Source organism: Ovis aries, chromosome 18 (assembly GCF_016772045.2).
Source record: "Ovis aries strain OAR_USU_Benz2616 breed Rambouillet chromosome 18, ARS-UI_Ramb_v3.0, whole genome shotgun sequence".
NCBI classification, from domain to species: domain Eukaryota; kingdom Metazoa; phylum Chordata; class Mammalia; order Artiodactyla; family Bovidae; genus Ovis; species Ovis aries.
The window spans coordinates 63,504,087-63,523,192 of record NC_056071.1 but is presented as its reverse complement, the minus strand read 5'-3'; the positions used below and the strand labels follow the sequence as shown (position 1 = coordinate 63,523,192).

General features: G+C 36.6%; 1 protein-coding gene, 9 non-coding genes and 3 pseudogenes across 19 annotated transcripts in view; all 13 read right to left on the bottom strand.

The window, feature by feature from the left end:
• Nucleotides 1–19,106, bottom strand: part of LOC105606646 (uncharacterized) — a 180,762-nt gene that overhangs the window by 80,749 nt on the left and 80,907 nt on the right. For 3 of the 10 annotated variants that reach the window (XR_009597278.1, XR_009597279.1, XR_009597280.1), the window contains 11 exons: nucleotides 18,571–18,646; nucleotides 17,599–17,679; nucleotides 13,928–16,934; nucleotides 13,199–13,290; nucleotides 11,487–11,549; nucleotides 10,878–11,071; nucleotides 10,033–10,105; nucleotides 9,153–9,236; nucleotides 8,488–8,572; nucleotides 7,875–7,937; nucleotides 4,791–7,436 (listed from right to left, as the gene is read on the bottom strand). The gene's annotated coding sequence lies outside the window, so the exon portion shown is untranslated. Of the gene's footprint in view, nucleotides 1–1,217; nucleotides 1,295–2,053; nucleotides 2,199–2,615; nucleotides 7,437–7,874; nucleotides 7,938–8,487; nucleotides 8,573–9,152; nucleotides 9,237–10,032; nucleotides 11,550–13,165; nucleotides 13,291–13,927; nucleotides 16,935–17,598; nucleotides 17,680–18,570; nucleotides 18,647–19,106 lie in introns of those variants that run through there. The other 7 variants (XR_009597282.1, XR_009597281.1, XR_009597276.1 and 4 more) reach the window with 5 other exon arrangements.
• Nucleotides 1,440–1,512, bottom strand: LOC114109213 (small nucleolar RNA SNORD113/SNORD114 family). The gene has a single exon (XR_003585894.1). It is a non-coding gene; the product is annotated as a small nucleolar RNA SNORD113/SNORD114 family (small nucleolar RNA).
• Nucleotides 5,455–5,527, bottom strand: LOC114109227 (small nucleolar RNA SNORD113/SNORD114 family). The gene has a single exon (XR_003585907.1). It is a non-coding gene; the product is annotated as a small nucleolar RNA SNORD113/SNORD114 family (small nucleolar RNA).
• On the bottom strand, nucleotides 8,080–8,154 carry LOC114109204 (small nucleolar RNA SNORD113/SNORD114 family). The gene has a single exon (XR_003585885.1). It is a non-coding gene; the product is annotated as a small nucleolar RNA SNORD113/SNORD114 family (small nucleolar RNA).
• LOC114109226 (small nucleolar RNA SNORD113/SNORD114 family) lies at nucleotides 9,624–9,695 on the bottom strand. The gene has a single exon (XR_003585906.1). It is a non-coding gene; the product is annotated as a small nucleolar RNA SNORD113/SNORD114 family (small nucleolar RNA).
• Nucleotides 10,612–10,683, bottom strand: LOC114109207 (small nucleolar RNA SNORD113/SNORD114 family). Its single transcript, XR_003585888.1, has one exon. It is a non-coding gene; the product is annotated as a small nucleolar RNA SNORD113/SNORD114 family (small nucleolar RNA).
• On the bottom strand, nucleotides 12,816–12,890 carry LOC114109218 (small nucleolar RNA SNORD113/SNORD114 family). Its single transcript, XR_003585899.1, has one exon. It is a non-coding gene; the product is annotated as a small nucleolar RNA SNORD113/SNORD114 family (small nucleolar RNA).
• Nucleotides 13,766–13,836, bottom strand: LOC114109220 (small nucleolar RNA SNORD113/SNORD114 family; annotated as a pseudogene).
• LOC114109210 (small nucleolar RNA SNORD113/SNORD114 family) lies at nucleotides 14,761–14,835 on the bottom strand. The gene has a single exon (XR_003585891.1). It is a non-coding gene; the product is annotated as a small nucleolar RNA SNORD113/SNORD114 family (small nucleolar RNA).
• LOC114109229 (small nucleolar RNA SNORD113/SNORD114 family) lies at nucleotides 15,332–15,401 on the bottom strand (annotated as a pseudogene).
• On the bottom strand, nucleotides 17,415–17,487 carry LOC114109215 (small nucleolar RNA SNORD113/SNORD114 family). The gene has a single exon (XR_003585896.1). It is a non-coding gene; the product is annotated as a small nucleolar RNA SNORD113/SNORD114 family (small nucleolar RNA).
• Nucleotides 18,151–18,231, bottom strand: LOC114109240 (small nucleolar RNA SNORD113/SNORD114 family; annotated as a pseudogene).
• Nucleotides 18,946–19,019, bottom strand: LOC114109212 (small nucleolar RNA SNORD113/SNORD114 family). The gene has a single exon (XR_003585893.1). It is a non-coding gene; the product is annotated as a small nucleolar RNA SNORD113/SNORD114 family (small nucleolar RNA).

The window sequence follows — 19,106 nt, the reverse complement described above, 5'->3', positions numbered from 1 at the left end:
TAAAATCCTATTATTCACAAAACTCTAGAAAAGTCATGATATTCCTAAGGTGTAAACAGATCATTCTTGCAACAATGTATCTCTTTTAAATTAGATACTGTTTTTCACCTATGCAGTAATCAATTAATGTGTCATAAATTTCAATAGTTATCACTGAGCTAGACTTGGCCTTCTGTTATTCTATATGGAACATTCAGCCACACACACACACACACACACACACACACGCACAGACCAACAAAAAAGAAATGAACAAAACCGAGACAAAAAAATTGGTTATCACTCACATTGGTCTCTGTGTACCTAACACAGAGGTGCAATTATAAGGTGGAGCACCAGGGAATAATGCTTAATCAGCCGAACTGACTCCCTGCAAAGACCCTGATGCCGGGAAAGACTGAAGGCGAGAGGAGAAGCGGACGGCAGAGGATGAGATGGGTGGATGGCATCACCGACTCAATGGACATGAGTCTGAGTAAGCTCTGGGAGTTGGTGATGGACAGGGAAGCCTGGTGCTGCAGTCCATGGGGTCGCAAAGAGTTGGACATGACTGAGTGAACCGCACTGATCTGAATCTTAGCCAAAGGGGTGACATAATTCATAATGGTCATCAGAGTTGGGATTTTTTATTACTATTTCTTTCCTCACCATCTATGTTCACAACTAGACAATAATATATCTGTTCTTCTTCATCTTCTATCTATCTGTAGCTTTAATGGTACTCTCAATGATCTATTAATAATTTTAAAACTCAGTCTTAGAACTTGAACTTTAAACATTCCTAACATCGGCCTACAGGAAAAAATAAACAAAGAAAAGGAGTGTGGAATGTATTGGGCCTCAGGGTTCCAGACCTTCATCATTTGTTGTCCATGACTCATCTGCTAATCGTCACTTGTACATCTGAGACCCCGTTATAGTTCATTCATTTATCTATTTATTTCGATTAAATCCTCCTTCATTGAAAATAATACATGATTAGTGAAAAAAACAAAGAACAAGACACTTGAATACCCCTGCTTCTAATTAACATCAAGATAGATTATACCTTTTACTAATAAATATCACTGCTATATATTATCAGTTAATAAATATAAGGTTATATATCATTATATTATTGGCCCATGTTAATCTTTTGCTTCTATTGCTTTTGAGAATACAATCAAAACACTGAAAACAAGTCCCCAAACCAGACCAGAACCCTGGCCATTACTCACCTGGCTCTCTGTCCCATAACAATCTGAAGCTCATGACCTTGATCTCATGGAGACTAAAGTTACCTTGAGCGTCTATTCTGAAAAGGAATAAGCAGACAAGGTGATCCCAGATATGGAAACTTTCTCTCCACTGACCTGCAGGCATGTTTATTGATGTTTTTAACGGTTCCTTTACCATAATCAATGAAAATGCATGAAGAGAAAGACCATATTTCTTTCATTTTGGACCTCAGAGTTCCCGACACATTATTCATCATCAATGACTCATATGTTGGAATTGATCATCAGTGATCCACAAAAGATGACTTTCTCTTCATTTGATATTGGCTCTTTGCTGCTCCATGGACTGCAGCACACCAGGCTTCTCTGTCTTTCACCAACTCCCAGAGCCTACTCAAACTCACGCCCATTGAGTTGGTGATGCCATCCAACCATCTCATCCCCTTCTCCTCCTGCCTTCAATCTTTTCCAGCATCAGAGTCTTTTCCAATGAGTCAGTTCTTTGCATCAGGTGGCCAAAGTATTGGAGCTTCAGCTTCAGTCCTTCGAACAAATATTCAGGACTGATTTCCTTTAGGATGGACTGGATCTAGGTTGGATCTCCTTGCAGTCCAAGGGACTCACATCATTATAACTCTCTTAAATTTATTACCAGCTTTTAGCTTCCTATCAGCTCCTTGGCATCACCGGCTCAATGGACATGACTTTGAGCAAGCTCCAGGAGTTGGGGATGGACAGGGAAGCCTGGCATGGGGTTGCAAAGAGTCAGACATGACTGAGCGACTGAACTACTCAGTTCTTTGGGATAAAAGTCATTTTCTTTCATTTTTTCTCACCCAGTCATTAGTTCTTGAGAAATCATCCAGCCTCAGACTAGGAATGAGACGATGCCCATATAGGTCTCCTGGCTCCTACAGCAAAGATGCCAGCCTAGGCTGGTGCTCCAGAAGCAATCCTTCCTTCAGGTCCCATGCATCCACTCTGAGGGGTATAAAGCAAAATGGACCAACAATGTGGTGGAGACATTCTCCACTGCTTCTTGTTTCCACACTCACAGCGGTATTCAGGCTATCCTTAACTTAGGGTACATAGAAAACCTTTTGACATTGAACCATTTTGATACCGCTGAGCCAGAATATAAAGGTTGACTAGGAGCTTCACAGGCTTCCCTCGTAGTTCAGCTGGCAAGGAATCCGCCTGCTATGCGGGAGACCTGGGTTCAATCCCTGAGTTGGGAAGATCCCCTGGAGAAGGGAAAGGCTACCCACTTCAGGATTCTGGCCAGGAGAATTCCATAGACTGTATAGTCCATGGGGTCACAGAGTCTTACACAACTGAATGATTTTCGCTAGTGACTAGGAGCTTCCCAGGTGACAAAGTGGTAAAGAATCCACTCACTAGTGTGGGAGACGCAAGAGACGTGGGTTCAATCCCTGGGTTCTGAAGATCCCCTGGAGTAGGAAATGGCAACCCATTCCAATATTCTTGCCTGGAAAATTCCATGCAAAGAGGAGGCTGACAGGTTATAGTCCATGAGGTCACAAAGAGACAGACACAGCTGAACATACACCTCTCTCATCACTTACTCTGTCCCCCTCAACCTTAACCTAAGTGGTAACAGCTGTGTGCCATTCATTAGTAATTGAAATTCAGGGTGTCCTTGGTATATTAATAGTATTTCATGGCTCACCACGTATTTCAGTAATTGGAAATTGCTTCATTTCATCCATCTTTATTTTTAATTATATATTTATGGATTCTCTCATTTTCCAATTATAATAATACAATGAAAATTCATGAACACAAAGACCACAGATAAGCCCCTCATTTATTCCTGATATCTCTATAGGATGCCTTCTCAAGTTGAGAATGGACTAGATTACTTTAATACTGCATCTCAGAATTCCAGACAAGTATTCACCATATATCACTCATAGAGCCAACATGGTTCCTATTTTCCTACATTTATTTCTACTTGTATTCATTAAATAAAAATTCAATAATTTTAGCAGTACAATTTTTTAAAAAGTCTCAATGTGTATAGAATAATTCTTACTTAAATATATCTCTCTCTTTTATAGATTGTTTTTCGTATTGCTTTAATCAAAATAATGGGTTGTATATATCAATGCGCAACACTGAAAAGCAGGTGCCTTCTTTATTTTACTCTATATTTCTTAATAATACAGTAAATTAATCTAATAAAAAACCAGAGATCCTCAACTATCACTCACATTAATCTCCATGCTCTTATTACACAAACTACAGAGCTCATTTGTCCACGGCAGACGCTAAATCATCTGAACTGCCTTCATTCTAAACAGGACAGAACACAGCTGATAAAAACATTGAGACCTAATAACCACTGATCCTTGTTTTCTATGTTTTATTTTCTCAGTATTTAGGTATTTATTACTTTTCCTTTTGCTATTTTTTAAATCTTGTTGAAAGGAAAAACTCAATCTTTAGTCTGCGGCAGAACAATTAAACTGCCTCTTACACATTTCTATCTAACCTTGGTCAAAGAAGTGACCCTCTACCATTTATCTAACAGGACGTAGGGACTTCAGTGTTCATTACAGTATCTTTCGCCTCACTCAGTACGTTCATCTTTGCACAAAGCTTTACCTTAGTTTTCCTTATATATATTTATATTTACTTAATGGTTCCATCGCAGATCTCTTCATTATAACAAATCAAAATCTATGAAATCAATGTAAGAATATAATCTGCTTATATTCCTGATATCTCTCTAGACAGAAACAATTTCACCAGAAGGAAGACACTACCAATGTTCTGGATGGGACCTCAGAGTTTCAAACATATACTGGTCCAACACTGAGTCTCTTTTCTCCCTTATTTCTATATTTGTATTGATTAAATCATTGATTAATTGGCATTAATAAAAATAATATATGATTCACTAAACATCCCAAGAATAAAACCCTTGAATATCCATAACCTTAGTTTACAGAATCATTTCCCATTAAGGCCCTTTCTCTTCTAATTCTGGACCTCAATCCTAGCCATTATCAATTATTCAAAATAATCCTTCTTATCATATTTATTACTGAGCAACTTTTTGATTAACCAAATACTCTTTTAATAATGCCGGAAACATCATCAGACAAATCTCCCAATCCAAGACAACAATCTTGAGCACTGTTCGCCTTAAACTCCTTCCGGACACAGAGGTGGTGTAACCACCACGCACAGCAGAAGCTGAGGCAGCAGCAACATCCACCTGCAGAAGAGCAAGCAGACAAAGTGATGAAAACACTGAGCTGTTCTCTCCAGCGACCCAAATATCCCACTGTTTATTTGCACAGGAACGGAGGCATTGACTGACATATAATTAGTAACTGATGAACTTATTGTCAAAGTTGGAACTGACCCAGTCAGTACCTAATACCTGTCACTTTCTATATCATCCTTGGGCAAAGAGATGATACCCTACTACTATATCTTTCTCGATGGGTATCAGTGTTTTCAATATATATTAATGGATTATTACATGATACTAATTTTTGCCTAACCACATTTTTATAATTGAAAAAGGCTTCACATTCATAGTTTTAAATTTTACACATTTTTATATTGACTATTTCATGGATTCAATGATAAAAACAGAAATACATGGAAGAAAAGTTATGACCAACCTAGAGAGCATATTAAAAAGCAGAAACATTACATTGCTGACAAAGGTCCGTCTAGTCAAGGCTATGATTTTTCCGCAGCCATGTATGAATGTGTGAGTTGGACCATAAAGAAAGCTGAGCGCCGAAGAACTGATGCTTTTGAACTGTGTATTGGAGAAGACTCTTGAGAGTCCTTTGGACTGCAAGGAGATCCAACCAGTTCATCCTAAAGGAAGTCAGTCCTGAATATTCACTGGAAGGACTGATGCTGAAGCTGAAGCTCCAATTCTTGGCCACCCAATGCGAAGAACTGACTCACTGGAAAAGACTGATGCTGGGAAAGACTGAGGGCAGGAGGAGAAGGGGACGACAGAGGATGAGATGGCTGGATGGCATCACTGACTCAATGGACATGAGTTTGAGTAGGCTCTGGGAGTTGGTGATGGACAGGGAAGCCTGGTGTGCTACAGTCCATGTGGTTGCAAAGAGTCAGACATGCCTGAGCGACTGAGCTGAATTATCTGACGTGATCATAAAAACCAAAACAAAGTCTTTGTGTATTTCTAACCACTGCCTATATGGTCATTTCAAATGGGACAACAAGCCTCAGGGTTTCAGACACGTTATTTACCATACACGACTCATACAACACGAGTAGTCATCATTGATCCAATATTATTCCTCTTTTTTTCTATGTGCACTTCTATTTCTTTATTGTATAAGCCACAAATTCACTAATAATGTTAGCAGTACAATTAAAAAAAAACAAAAATTGCCTGGATATACCTAGAATTATTCTTACTTTAATATACATCTCATTAATACTCTCAACTTTATATATGGTTCATACATCCATACTCAACCCTGAAATGCAGTGCCTTATTATAGTTCACATTTATTAATAACACATTGCAAACTGAGAAAAATTTCAACCATCACTCACGTTAACCTTCATCCTCCTCCTGTTCCGAGGCAACCATAGAGCTCATGCCCATGAACTATGCTAAATCTTCTCTAGTCCCTTCATTCTGAGGCGTGTAGAACAAAGATGAGAAAAATATCCATACCTAATGCCATTAATCCTTATTTTCCGTATTTCACTTAGTCGGGTAGTTACTACTCTTTCTTTCACTCAGTATTTTTTATTTTGTTACAAGGGAAAGTTCAATCTTTAGTTGGAGGCAGAATATCTAGACTGACTCTTTCAAATGCATTTCTAGCCAATCTGGGTCAAACAGGCACCTCTCACTCATTTATTTTGTGGGCATCTGTGTTTCCAACGTGTATTAATAGTATCTTTTGTCTCACAAAATTCCAATATGGACACCGCTTCATCCTATTTGTCCTTATATATTTATTTTTATTTGCTTAATGCTTCCACCATCACAGATCCATTAGTAATCACATATGCAAGTCTACGAAATCAGTACACGAATATACATTTTTACATTTCTGATCATTGCACGCAGGGAACACATTACTTATGTTCTGTGTTGGACCTCAGAGTTTCAGACATCTTTTCACTGCTCAGGGCTCTTTTTTTCCTGATCATCACTGGCCCAATGACCGAGCCTTCTATTTGCTGTGTATTTCTATTTGCTCAATGACTAATCATTCTCAGAGCAGTGTACTCATTTTAATTTTTTATAATTCACTAGTATTTTTATATTGAATATATGTTGATTCATTGGAGTATAATTGGTCTACAATATTGGGTTAGTTTCAACTGTATGGCAAGATGAATCAACTGTATGTATACATATACCCCCTCTTTTTTTAATTTCCTTCCCATTTAGGCCATCACAGAGCACTGAGTGGGGTTCCCTGTGCTTTACAGTAGGTTCTCATTATTTAACTATTTTATATCTAGCATCAGTAGTGTACATATGTTAATCCCAATAAATAATATGCTGTTATTCATCTATGAGTTAATCAATTCCTGTTTTCATAAAGTTCTATATTTATCACTGAGCTGCATTGTCCTTTGGTTATTGTACATGGAAATGCAAATAATACACTGTATACACAGAGGTAAAAAAGTCACTGAAACTATGATGAGAAATTTAACCATTATTCACATTGGATTCTGTGCTTCTAACATAGAGATACAATCATAAGGCGCATTACGAGACTCAAAGTGTCGATGTGTCCATTGTGAACAACAGAAAGCATGATCAATGAGAAGAAAATTTAAAAAATGGATCACCACTGACTCTCCATCATTTAACCAGTCACTTAGGAATTCAAACCTTTTTTAGAATGCAGACATTGTTTTCTCTTAACAGAAAGAATAACTTCAAATGTGAGACTGACTCAGAACAATAAAGTCAGCTCTGAATAGTTCATGTCTATCTGATACTAGGCCAGAGAGGTGACTCCCTTGAACCATCCATTTCAAAATGGACATCAAGGTTGGCACTTTTTATTAATATTTCGTGCTTCATCATATAAGTTCATAATTAGATAATAATTCATCATTTTCATTCACCTATTATCTATGTATCTTTAACAGTGCTTTCATTGATATAGTAATAATTTTTAAACGCAGTCTAAGAACTTGAACTTTGTACATTCTTAACACCTGTGCACAGGAAGAAATAAAGAAAAAGAGTATGGGTTTCATTGGACTTCAGAGTACAGACTCTTTTATACATAATCCATGGTCAGGCTATCATCATCACTGGTTCATTTGGGCCCACTTTTAGTTCATTTATACTCATATTCATATCAATTAAATCATAACTTCACTGATAATAACAAAATAAATATTTGAGTAACAAAAACCAAAGAGCAAGCCATTAAACATCCCTGACTCTTCTTTAATTAACACCAAAATAGATTATACCTTTCATTAATAAATATCAATGTTATATATTATCAACTAATCAACATATGGTCTCAAGTCATATTTATCACTGGGATATAGTTAACCTTTTGCTTATATTTACTACTTTCACAGAATATTATGAAACCACTTCAACAACACAAACCAAGATGAAAATTTTTGAGCATTACTCACCTTGCTCTTTCCTGAAAATGATATTGATCACAGTAGAGGCTGAAATCACCTTGAGCTTCTGTTCTGAAAAGTATCAAAGAAAGAAGGTGAAAACAGAGATTGAAACCTTCTCTCCATTGATCTGCAGACTTGTTTACTGATGCTTTCATTGGCTCAATTATCATGACCAATGAAAATGCTTGAATAGAAAGACACTGCTTTTCTATTGGATCTCAGAGTTTCAGACACGTAGTATTCATTATCAATGACTCATACGCCGGCATTTATCATCACTGATCCAGAAAAGAAGACTGGCTCCTCATTCCGTATTGTTAATTGATTAATTCATTGATTTGCAAATTATAACTTATAACTCTATGATTCACAAAACCCAACAAAAGACTTGACACAGCCAACTCTCATGTTTCTAGAAAAATACTGGCACCATTATGTCTTTCTCGCCTATGATCGGTTTTTCATATAGGCAATAAGCAATATAATGCTTCATACTAATCTCTTCATTCTCAACAGGATTAAAATGACCCTCTCTAACCATACTTCAAACATATTAATAACACAGCAAAAACATTAGATACGCCATTCAACCCAAGACCACAAATTTGATTATGCTCACACGGGTCTCTGGTTCTAACAGCAAAGATGCCATCCTAAGCAGGTACTCCACGAGGAATCCTTCCTTCGGGCCTCGTGTTCGCCCTCTGAGGAATACAAAGCAAAGCAGACCAAGATGGCGGAGACAGTCCCCCCTGTTCCTGGCTTCCACACTCACATTATTATTCAGGCCACCCTCAACTTAGGATACATGCAACATCTGTCAAAAACGAACCACTGGGATCTCACGTCTGTGCCAGAATCTGAAGAATGTCTTTCACTTAGATCCTGTCACCCATATCCTTTCCCTAAGTGGTATCAGTCATGCACCATTCATTATTAACTGAACTTCAGGGTTTCCATAATACAGTAATAGTATTTCTTGTCTCACTATATATTTTGATAATTAGACAGTATTTTACTCCATTCATCTTTATTTGTAATTAAATGTTTATTTATAGAATCTCATATTATCCAATTATATGGATATATGCAGCCTGGCATGCTGCAGTCCATGGGGTCGCAGAGTCAGACAAGACTGAACACATGAACTGAACTGACTGAACTGATATTCATACTCAACACTGAGATACAGCTGCCTTCTTTACTTATATCCCACATTCCTAATAATACTGTGAATCACCTTAATGACAAAACAAACTGGAAAAAAGAACAAGTATTACTCACGTTAGTCTCCATCCTCCTGTTATACAGAGGCAACTACAGAGCTGGCGTCCATGGAAGATGTTAAATCATTCTATTGCATTCATTCTGGGGAGTACAGAAAATGCAATATAATAAAAATATTGAGAACTAAGTTTACTCAATATTTAGGTATTATTTTTTCTTATTCTCTCAAATTTTTTGTTTTGTTAAAAGAAAAAACACAATAATTAAACTGCCTCTTATTTCTGCATTTCTATCTAATCTTGGTAAATAAGTGACCCTCAGAAAATGTGTTCAATTTCGACCATACTTCACCCTATTTTTTCTTTATACATTACTTTATATTTATTTAATGGTTCCGTCACAGATCCATTAATATATAACAACAAATTTAAGCCTGGAAAATCAATACAAGAATATGGTCTTTGAATAATCCAGACCTCTCTCTGGAAAAGCAGTTCTGAAAAGGGAGGAGACTGCAGGTGTTCTGGGTTGGACCTCAGAGTTTCAGACATGTTTTCATCGTTCAGGACTCTACCCGAAACGATCATCATCATTGGTCCGTGACTTAGTCTCGTTTCTTCATTCATTTCTATATTTGCATTGATTAAATCGTCAGCTAATTGGTATTAATAATAACAATACTATATGATTCAGTAAATGTCCCAGGAAAAAGACCTCCATATTCATAATCTCAGCTTAGAGAATATTTTCTCATTCAGAGGCTTTTTCTTGCTTTGTTCAACCTCAATCCTGCACATAATTCATTAATCAAAACAATGTTTCTTATCACATTTACCACTGAACTATGGGCAACATTTTTATTAATTTCATACTTTTTCATAACATCATGAGCACCTCAAACAAATCACCCAAGCCAACAACCTGACCCATTATTTACCTTAGGGCCTTCCTGACACAGAGGCAGCCGAGGACTGAACACAGTGAAGGCTGAAGCAGCGGGAACACCCCTTCTAAAGAATAACAAGCGGACAAGGGAATAAAAATATTCAGATACTCTCCCCATTGGTCCAATAATCTGTGCTTCATTTGCACAGTAACTTAGTCATTTACTAAATGATGATAATATTGACTTCTTTTTCCCTTAATGAATCTAATGTCCAATTGATTACTGCCTCAGTCAGTAACTATTGCCTATCATTTTCCAAATCACTCTTAACCAAAGAGGTACCATCTTTCCAGGACTTTTTGACCTAATGGATATCAGTCTTTTCAATATATATTAATGTATTAGTCCATGTTAGTATTATTTCCTAAAACCACATATTTTTATTATTGCAAAGTCTTTATAGTCATCATCATTTATTTTATAAATTTGCAATTAACTACTTCATTGATCAAATCATAAAAATAGAAAACAAAATGCATGGTCATAATAACCAAAACAAAGATCTTTTTATATCCGTAACCTTTGACTATAGGATCACTTCAAACAACACAATGGACTAGATTCCATGCATTGGATCTCAGAGTTCCAGACATGTATTCATCATGCATGACACATACGCCACGGGTAGTCACCACTGATCCAATATTGACCCTCTTTTTCTACATATGGTTCTATTTCTTTACTGCATAAATCATAAATTCACTAATAATCTTAGCAGTGGAATTAAAAACACAGGAGCTTCGGTGTATACAGAATTATTGCTAGTTTAATATATCTCACATTAATAGTCATTTTCCATTTAGGGTTAATCAGCATAATGGTTCATATATACATACTCAAGACAGAAATGCAGCTAACTTCTCTGCTCATATTCCACATTCCTTAATGATTGAGTGAATTTCTTTAATAAGAAATACTGAAAATGGAACTTCAACTATTACGCACATTAATCTCCATTCTCTTATTATTCAGAGGCAACCACAGATCTGGTGCCCACGACAGATGCTAAATCATCTTTAGTGCGTTCAGTCTGAGGAGCACAAAACACAGAAGAGGATGGAAATAATGAGACCAAATCGCCACTGATCCTTACTTGGGGCATTTCATCTACACCACACTAATTATTCATTATTTATTACTCCTATGTTTTTTTCTTAAACTTATTCAAAGAAAACTTCAATCTTTAGTCTGAAAAAGAATAAATAAATGGCTATTACATAGGCATGTCCACCATTAAAGGGATTCAGAATTTTGAATTTTTATTCACAATCCCATGTCTAAAAAGAAGATACTCATATGAGAACACTTTCACAAGTTTTCCTTACATGTTTATTTACGTGCTTAATGATTTCAACCACTATAACTATGAAATTAACAAGCATAGGATCTTTTTGTATTCCAGACAACTCTTTATAGAAACAATTTCAACAAAGGACATAGACTACTTATGTTCTGGGTCGGATCTCAGAAAGACTCTTCAGAAACGTTTTCATCCTTCAGGTCTCTTCCTGGAATGATAAGCATAATCGGTCCATGTGTGTGTGTCTGTTCTTTCATTTCTATTTGTTTATTGACTAAACAAGTAACTAATTAATGAACATTTTAAAACTCTATTATTCAAAGAAACCTAACAAGCCTAGGACATCACTATGGTGTAAATAGCTCAATTTCACAGCAATGTATTTCAGCATCTTTTTTTAAATTAAATGCAGTTTTTGATTTATATATTAATCAACTAATATTTCATCAAATTCTCTATTTTTCACTGAGCTATAATTGACTTTTTGTTATTCTGGATGAAAATTTCAAACTGCAACCTTAATACACACAGACACGCACAAATAACACAAATGCAGAAATCAACAAATCCATGATAAACTAAGCAAGCAAACCAAGGCAAGAAGTTGGCTATTACTGACAACTGGGCTTTCTATTTCTAACACAAAGATGCAATGGTAAGGCACAAAATCAGGGGGAAAGGCTTAATTAAAATTTTAACACTCGGTACTTGGAAAATACTCAACAAAACCTTGTTATAGCTAATATATCTCTGCAGAAACTCTCATCTCAAATGTGTCTCATATTTATTGTAAGGTTTCACAATGCATTAATCAATAGAAAGCTTCATATTCATTACTTATTTATCAATGGGATAAAAATGGCCTTATTTGATTATCTGGAGAAGGGAATGGCAACGCACTCCAGTATCTTGCCTGCAAAATCGCATGGATAGAGGAGTCTGGTGGGCTACAGACCATGGGGTCACAAAGCGTTAGACACAATTGAGTGACTAACATTATTCGATAATATTTCAAACATCTTATTGGAAAAATAATAACCAATAGAAAACAGCAAAATGAGTTAAAGAGCAGGTAATGCTCAAAATGGTCTCCTGGCTCCAAAAAAATGCATTCCAACACGAATGCCTCCCCCCAAATTCTTAGATTTATTCATCACACACAACTCACATGAAACTGGCAGGCACCAATCATCCAATGTCATCTTCTTTCACCCCATTTATTTCTATATTATTTACTGAATAAACACTCACCTAGCTCTCTGTCTCAGAGCAACCTGAAGCTCACGACCTTGATCACTATGGAGGCTGAAATCTCCATGAGCTTCTATTCTGACAAGTACCAAGCAGAGAAGGAGCGCACAGAGGGAGCCATTTGCCCTTCACAGATGTGTATGCATGCTTTCTGATACTTTCATTGGCTCAATTACTGAAACCAATGAAAATCCATGAAGAGAAAGACCACATTTCTTTTCTATTGGACCTCAGAGTTCCAGACACGTATTATTCTTCATCAAAGACTTACACGTTGGCATGGATCATCACTGATCCGAACACCATGACTTTTCATTCAACACTGGTAACTGATTCACGCCTTGATTCACTAATGACAATTTTCACACTATGGGGTTAAAAGGAGGCCAAGAAAGTGTCATATGGCTCGTAGGTCTCCAGAAATTTTTCACATCATTCCATCTCTGTCTTATCTTTGCCATCGCCTTACCCCTGCATCACTTCCTCGTTCACCAAGAAACTGATACAAAATGGCCTTCTTTCATTTTCTGTCACCTAAGTGAATAGTGCAATCTTTACTTTTAGAGAAACCACCTTAGGACAGATGAGGAATGAGATGACTCTCACATGGGTCTAGGGTCTGTGGTTCCAACAGCGAAGACGCCATCCTAGGCTGGTGCTCCATGAGGAATCCCTCCATCAGATCCCATGCATTCACCCTGAGAAGTATAAAACAAAGCAGATCATCAGGGTCGTGGAGACACTCTCCACAGCTCCCTGCTTCCATTCAGGCTTTCCTTAACTTAGGCTATGTGGGAAATCTCTTGAAAACAAACCACTTGGATCTTACTGTAGAGCCACAAGACAAAGGCTGACTATTACTTACCCTGTCCCCGCCATCTTTTCCCTAAGTGCTAACCTTTATGGCCCATGGCTTCCTCATTGAAATTTGAGGTGTCCTTGCCATATTCACAGTCTACCTTGTCTCAACCCATACTTCCAGGACTGGCGATTGTCTTCCGCCTTTCACGTTTACATCTCTTCGTGTGTTTAGGAAGACCCACTCTATTTGTCCATTCTACTCAACAGAAAGTTCCAGCATCAAAACAAGGACCATGAGACCCTGATGCATTTTTGACCTCTGCTATAGTGTCACTCCCATCAGGGTAATGGATGGACTTGATTCCATTTGCATTGGACCTGAGTTCCAATCACGCATTCATCATACACAATTCAAACACCACCCAGTAGTCATCATCGATCCACTGTTTCCTCTTCACTGATTTCTACATTCTTTAACCATTAATTCCAAACATCTCTCCTAGATACACCCCCTTAAATGTGATCATTACTCACACGGGTTTCTATAATCGTAAGGTTCACGACCATGGACTACTGACAGTCTATTCAGCTCAAAGGCGTCGATTCTCATGAATAGAGTCCAGTCCATGAAAACCAAAGAAAAAGAGAGAGGAAAAAATATTTAGGGTCACTGATTCTTCCACTCCAGATTTCATGTTCTGAATCATGAGGAATCAATACCTATTTCATAATGCAAAGATGTTGCTTTCTAGAAATAAAACTATCCTCAAATTTGAGAATATACAGTCAATACAAGTGATTCTTCCTGTGGTTCATCTGCATGGCGCTTGGCCAAGCAATTGATCTCTTAGGTTCATATGTTGCTAAACGTGCATCCACAGAGGCAATTTTTATCATTATTTCTTGCCCAACCGCACTTGTCCAACCGCAAGTGTCCAAAGGAGACACTAACTGACCTTTCCTACTCAATCTAGTAGGTATATCCTTTCAAGGGACCTGTCTTTTGATAACAAGAAATCTAAATTCACTAACCCAACCTAAGAATATGACTTTGTAGATTCCCAACATCTGTCCACATGAAGAAAGGCAAGTAGACAAGAGGGGATATACTGTCACGGCCCTCGGGCTTCCAGATACTCGGGGTTACTTGCCCACCCCTCCTCCTCTACCCAAGTTCATCTTTGCATCCGTTAGGCACAGCTGTAGGTCTTTAATTCATTCATTTTGATCATATAAATCATCACATCATCAATGCTGATGAAATAAAAGCAGGATGACCCCAAGCACAGCAAAAAGACCCTTGAATAACTACCACCATCGAGGAACCAATGAAAATCCATGAAGAGAAAGACCACATTTCTTTTCCATTGGACCTCAGAGTTCCAGACATGTATTATTCATAAGTGATGACCCATATGCTGGCATGGATCATCATTAATCCAGAAACCATGACTTTTTTTTTTTAAAGGTTTTTCTATGTGGACCATTTTTAGAGTCTTTATTAAATTTGTTACAATATTACTTTTCTTTTTATGTTTTGGTATTTTGGTCATGAGGCATTTGGGATCTTAGCTCTCCAACCAGGTATCAAACCTGCACCCCTGCCTTGGAAGGTGAACTTAACTACTAACTAGTGGGCCACCAAGGAAGTCCTTGATTGAACTTATTACAATGAAAACAATTCAGCCAATTTCCCAAACCAGGATGGAAATCTTGGCCATTACCCCCCTGGGTCTCTGTCCCATAGCAACATGAAAATGATAACTTTGATCACAATAAAGGCTTGAACTTTGATTCTGAAAAGTATTAAATAGAGAATGTGATAAAAATACTGAGACTTTCTCTTCATTGATTGACATATTTATTTGGTGATTCTTTCATTGGTTCAATTATAATTAAGAATGAAAATGTAAAAAAAAAAAAAAAATCTGTTTTGCATTAGACCTGAGTTCTAGACTTGTATTTATCAGACACAACTCATACCCCACCAGTAGTTATCATTGATTCAATGTCATACCTCTTTTAATTCATTATTTCTATATTATTTATTGCTCAATTCATAATTCAGTAATAATAATTTTTAAATGGTTTTATTGGCTATTTGGATTTCATTGATTGATTGTATGCCACAGTTCACAATAATAAAGTCAATACCTTTAAACAAAACACTGAAACTAAAATCAAAATTTCTCTATTACTCATATGGCCTGCACAGTCCTAACACGTGAATACAACCAGGGATCTCATGACTGTGGAAGAATGCTTTCACCAGTTTAGGAGTACCCACTCTAAGGAGTACAGAGCAGAGAACATGACAAAATAGAAACCTTATCGCCACTGATCCTTGTCTTCCAGCGTTCATTTACTCATTCAGGCATTTATTAATTTCTCATAATGTAGCATTCTTTTAACAAAGGAAACACTTAAACTTGAAACTGACCCAGAACAATAATGTTGACTCTTACTTATCAGTGTCTTTATGACCTTTTCAGTAAGAAGGCAAAATGCTTAGCTTAATGGGCATGAATGTATTCAATTTTATTAATAATATTTCTTACCTCACCACATATGTTCCTAGTAGACAGCGCTTCCCTGTCTTCTTTTTATGTGTTCTTTTACATTTTTAATGGTTTGCTTATTGATTATCATTGATATATCTAAATATATAATCTGCTGCTGCTTCTGCTGCTGCTAAGTCGCTTCACTCGTGTCCGACTCTGTGCAACCCCATAGACACCAGCCCACCAGGCTCCCCGCCCCTGGGATTCTCCAAGCCAAGAACACTGGAGTGGGTTGCCATTTCCTTCTCCAGTGCATGAAAGTGAAAAGTGAAAGTGAAGTCGCTCAGTCGTGCCCCATGGATTGCAGCCTACCAGGCTCCTCTGTCCATGGGATTTTCCAGACAAGAGTACTAGAGTGGAGTGCCATTGCCTTCTCTGTATATATAATCTAAATATATCTAAATTTGTAAACTCCAAAATGAAATAAGATGTTGGTGCTTTCCTAACATCCATCTCTGGGGTCATTTAAAAAATCAAAGAGTGACTAAATTTTGCTTTGTGAGGAATCAGGGTTACAGATACACAGTATTGACCAGAGACTCCCATGCTTCCAGTCATATGGTCCAGGAGGGGCTCTTTTCCCTACTAACAGCTACATTTATTAATTCATTATTATTTAACTGAGCATAAGTTACACAAATAAATCATAAGACCCTCGAATATCTTTGACATCCATCTAAACAATCATTTCCGCTGACAATCAACTCTTTCATTAACTGATCTCAGTGCTTCATATATGAATTAACTGTCATATTGCTTTGTATCGATGGTATTTGACATCAGATTTTGGGAATTTTTTACAATATTTTTAATAATATCTTTTTTTAATTATTTTTAATAATATCTTTTAAAAATATGGCTTAATCCAAGACAAGTACATTGACTAGAACTCACATTGTTCTCCACTCTCCTAACATACAGATGCAACCGCAGGGCTCCAGACCAGGAAAGATGCTTAAGTCAGCTCAAGGGCATCCATTCTGAGGAGTACATGGGAGAGCAAATGACACACAACTGAGAACTAATCACTGATCCTTGCTTTTGCATTCCATTTTTAGTGATTTAGCCAATCATTAATTTAGAATGCTCTAAATTATTTCATTTTCTCTTAAGAAAATGAAACTTAAAACTTGTCCCTAACAAGAAAATGAGCAGTGACTACAACTATTGTCTATATTATTCTTACCCAAAACTTAACAGTCAGGCACTGTCTGCTTCTCTTTGGACTTCTTTTCAAATTTATTAATAGTATTTCTTGCATGAACACACAGTTTTTCAATTAAATAAGGATATACTCATTCAGCTTTATGTACATATTTATAGATTGTTTCATTTCTCCGATTAGAACAATAAAGTGAAAACGCATGAATGAACACAGAAAAAAATAAGATCCCTGTATATTCCTGATTTCTATCTATGGGATCTTTACAAGCAGAGATAACGTATTGGATTCCCTTCTCCTGAACCTCAGAGTTTCAGGCACACATTATTTATCATCTGTGATTCAAACCACCAGTCATCATCATTGGTCCAGGATTGGCACAATTTCTCTTTGTTTATTCACTCATTAATTCACCCTAATCATATGGTAAATACTGTTAAGTAAATACTCAAATTAACAAAAGAATGTTTACTATTACTTACACTGGCCTCCATACTTTTATAGAGGCAACCAAAGGCCTTGGGATCATGGAAGATGGTTAAATCATCTCAAGTATGTCCAGTCTGTGGAGTACAGAGCACACTAGTTTATAAAAAAAGATTAGGATCTTATCTACATCGATCCTTCCTTTCCACATCACTTACTCCATTTTTTTGTATCTATTAATTTTTCATTACACATACACATTTTTTCTATTAACAAAGAGAACAAACTCAACCTTGGAACTGATCCAGAATAGAACTGACTCTTAATTAGCCATGTCTACATGATCCTTAGCCAAAGAAGTAACATACTTGAACCATTTATTCCTCAGTGGGCTTCAGTGTTTTCAAAATTTATTAGTAATATATTTTGCCTCACCTCATGGTTGAATACTACTTCATTTTCTCCTTCTTCCTTCTCTAATGATTCTATCTATGATCCATTCATAATAAACCTAAATCTATAAACCTAAGAACATGCTGTTTGTGTCTTTCTGACAGTTGTCTATAAAATCCTTTCCAGATTAAAGTTTGACCACGTTATTTTGGGTGTTGGATCTTAGTGCCTCAGACACTTTTCTTCATCATCTACAACTCATATGCCACCAGTCATGACGACTGTTATGTGGTCCATGTCTACTGTTTGGGTCTCGTTCTCTTCATGGATGTCTGTATTTGTATTGATCAAATTATCAATTATTGAATTACTAATTTTCATAATAAGGAAAAAATAATTCCTTATGAAAAAGCCAAGAGTAAGATTCTACAGTTTGTCTCTACAATCACTTCCCACATGGACTGTATCTCTTTTGTTATTCAATCTTAATGTTACATGCTATCAATTAATCAACAAGTTTCATAGGTATTTATTATTGATAATAGCTAACTTTTTAATTTAAGAATTTTTAATAATACCAAACACGCCTTTAAATGAAGACTCAAACCAAGACAAGATTTTTGATCGTGACCTACCTTGGTCTCTTTGCTGACAGAGACACTATGATAATCTTCATTGTAGCCGAAGCTGAGGTCCACTCCAGTATCTGTTCTGAAGAGTACCAAGTATACAACGTGATTAAAAACGGATCAAGACACTCTCACCATTAATCCATACTTTCTACCATTCATATACATAGTAACTTAGATATTAATTTATAGTAATATTTATTTTTCTCTTAATCAATCAGATATTAACTTTAGTCTCCTATTGATTCTGTTACAAAAATATTTTTTTTAATTTTTTTTACAAAAATATTTTTGAAATCTCTGACCACAAGTCGAAAACCAGATCCTTGCATATACCTAAGAAATGTCTAAAGCAACATTTCCTACCAGATTCTTTCTGTGTTGGACCTCAGAGCTCCTGACACGTAGTATTCACTATACATGACTCATATGCGCCAGTCATCATCATTGGTCCAGATTTAACCTGTAGTCTTCATTTTTTGTTTAATACAATCATTCACAAATAATAACAAAATTAATGTGTGTAAATCAAAAGACCTAAG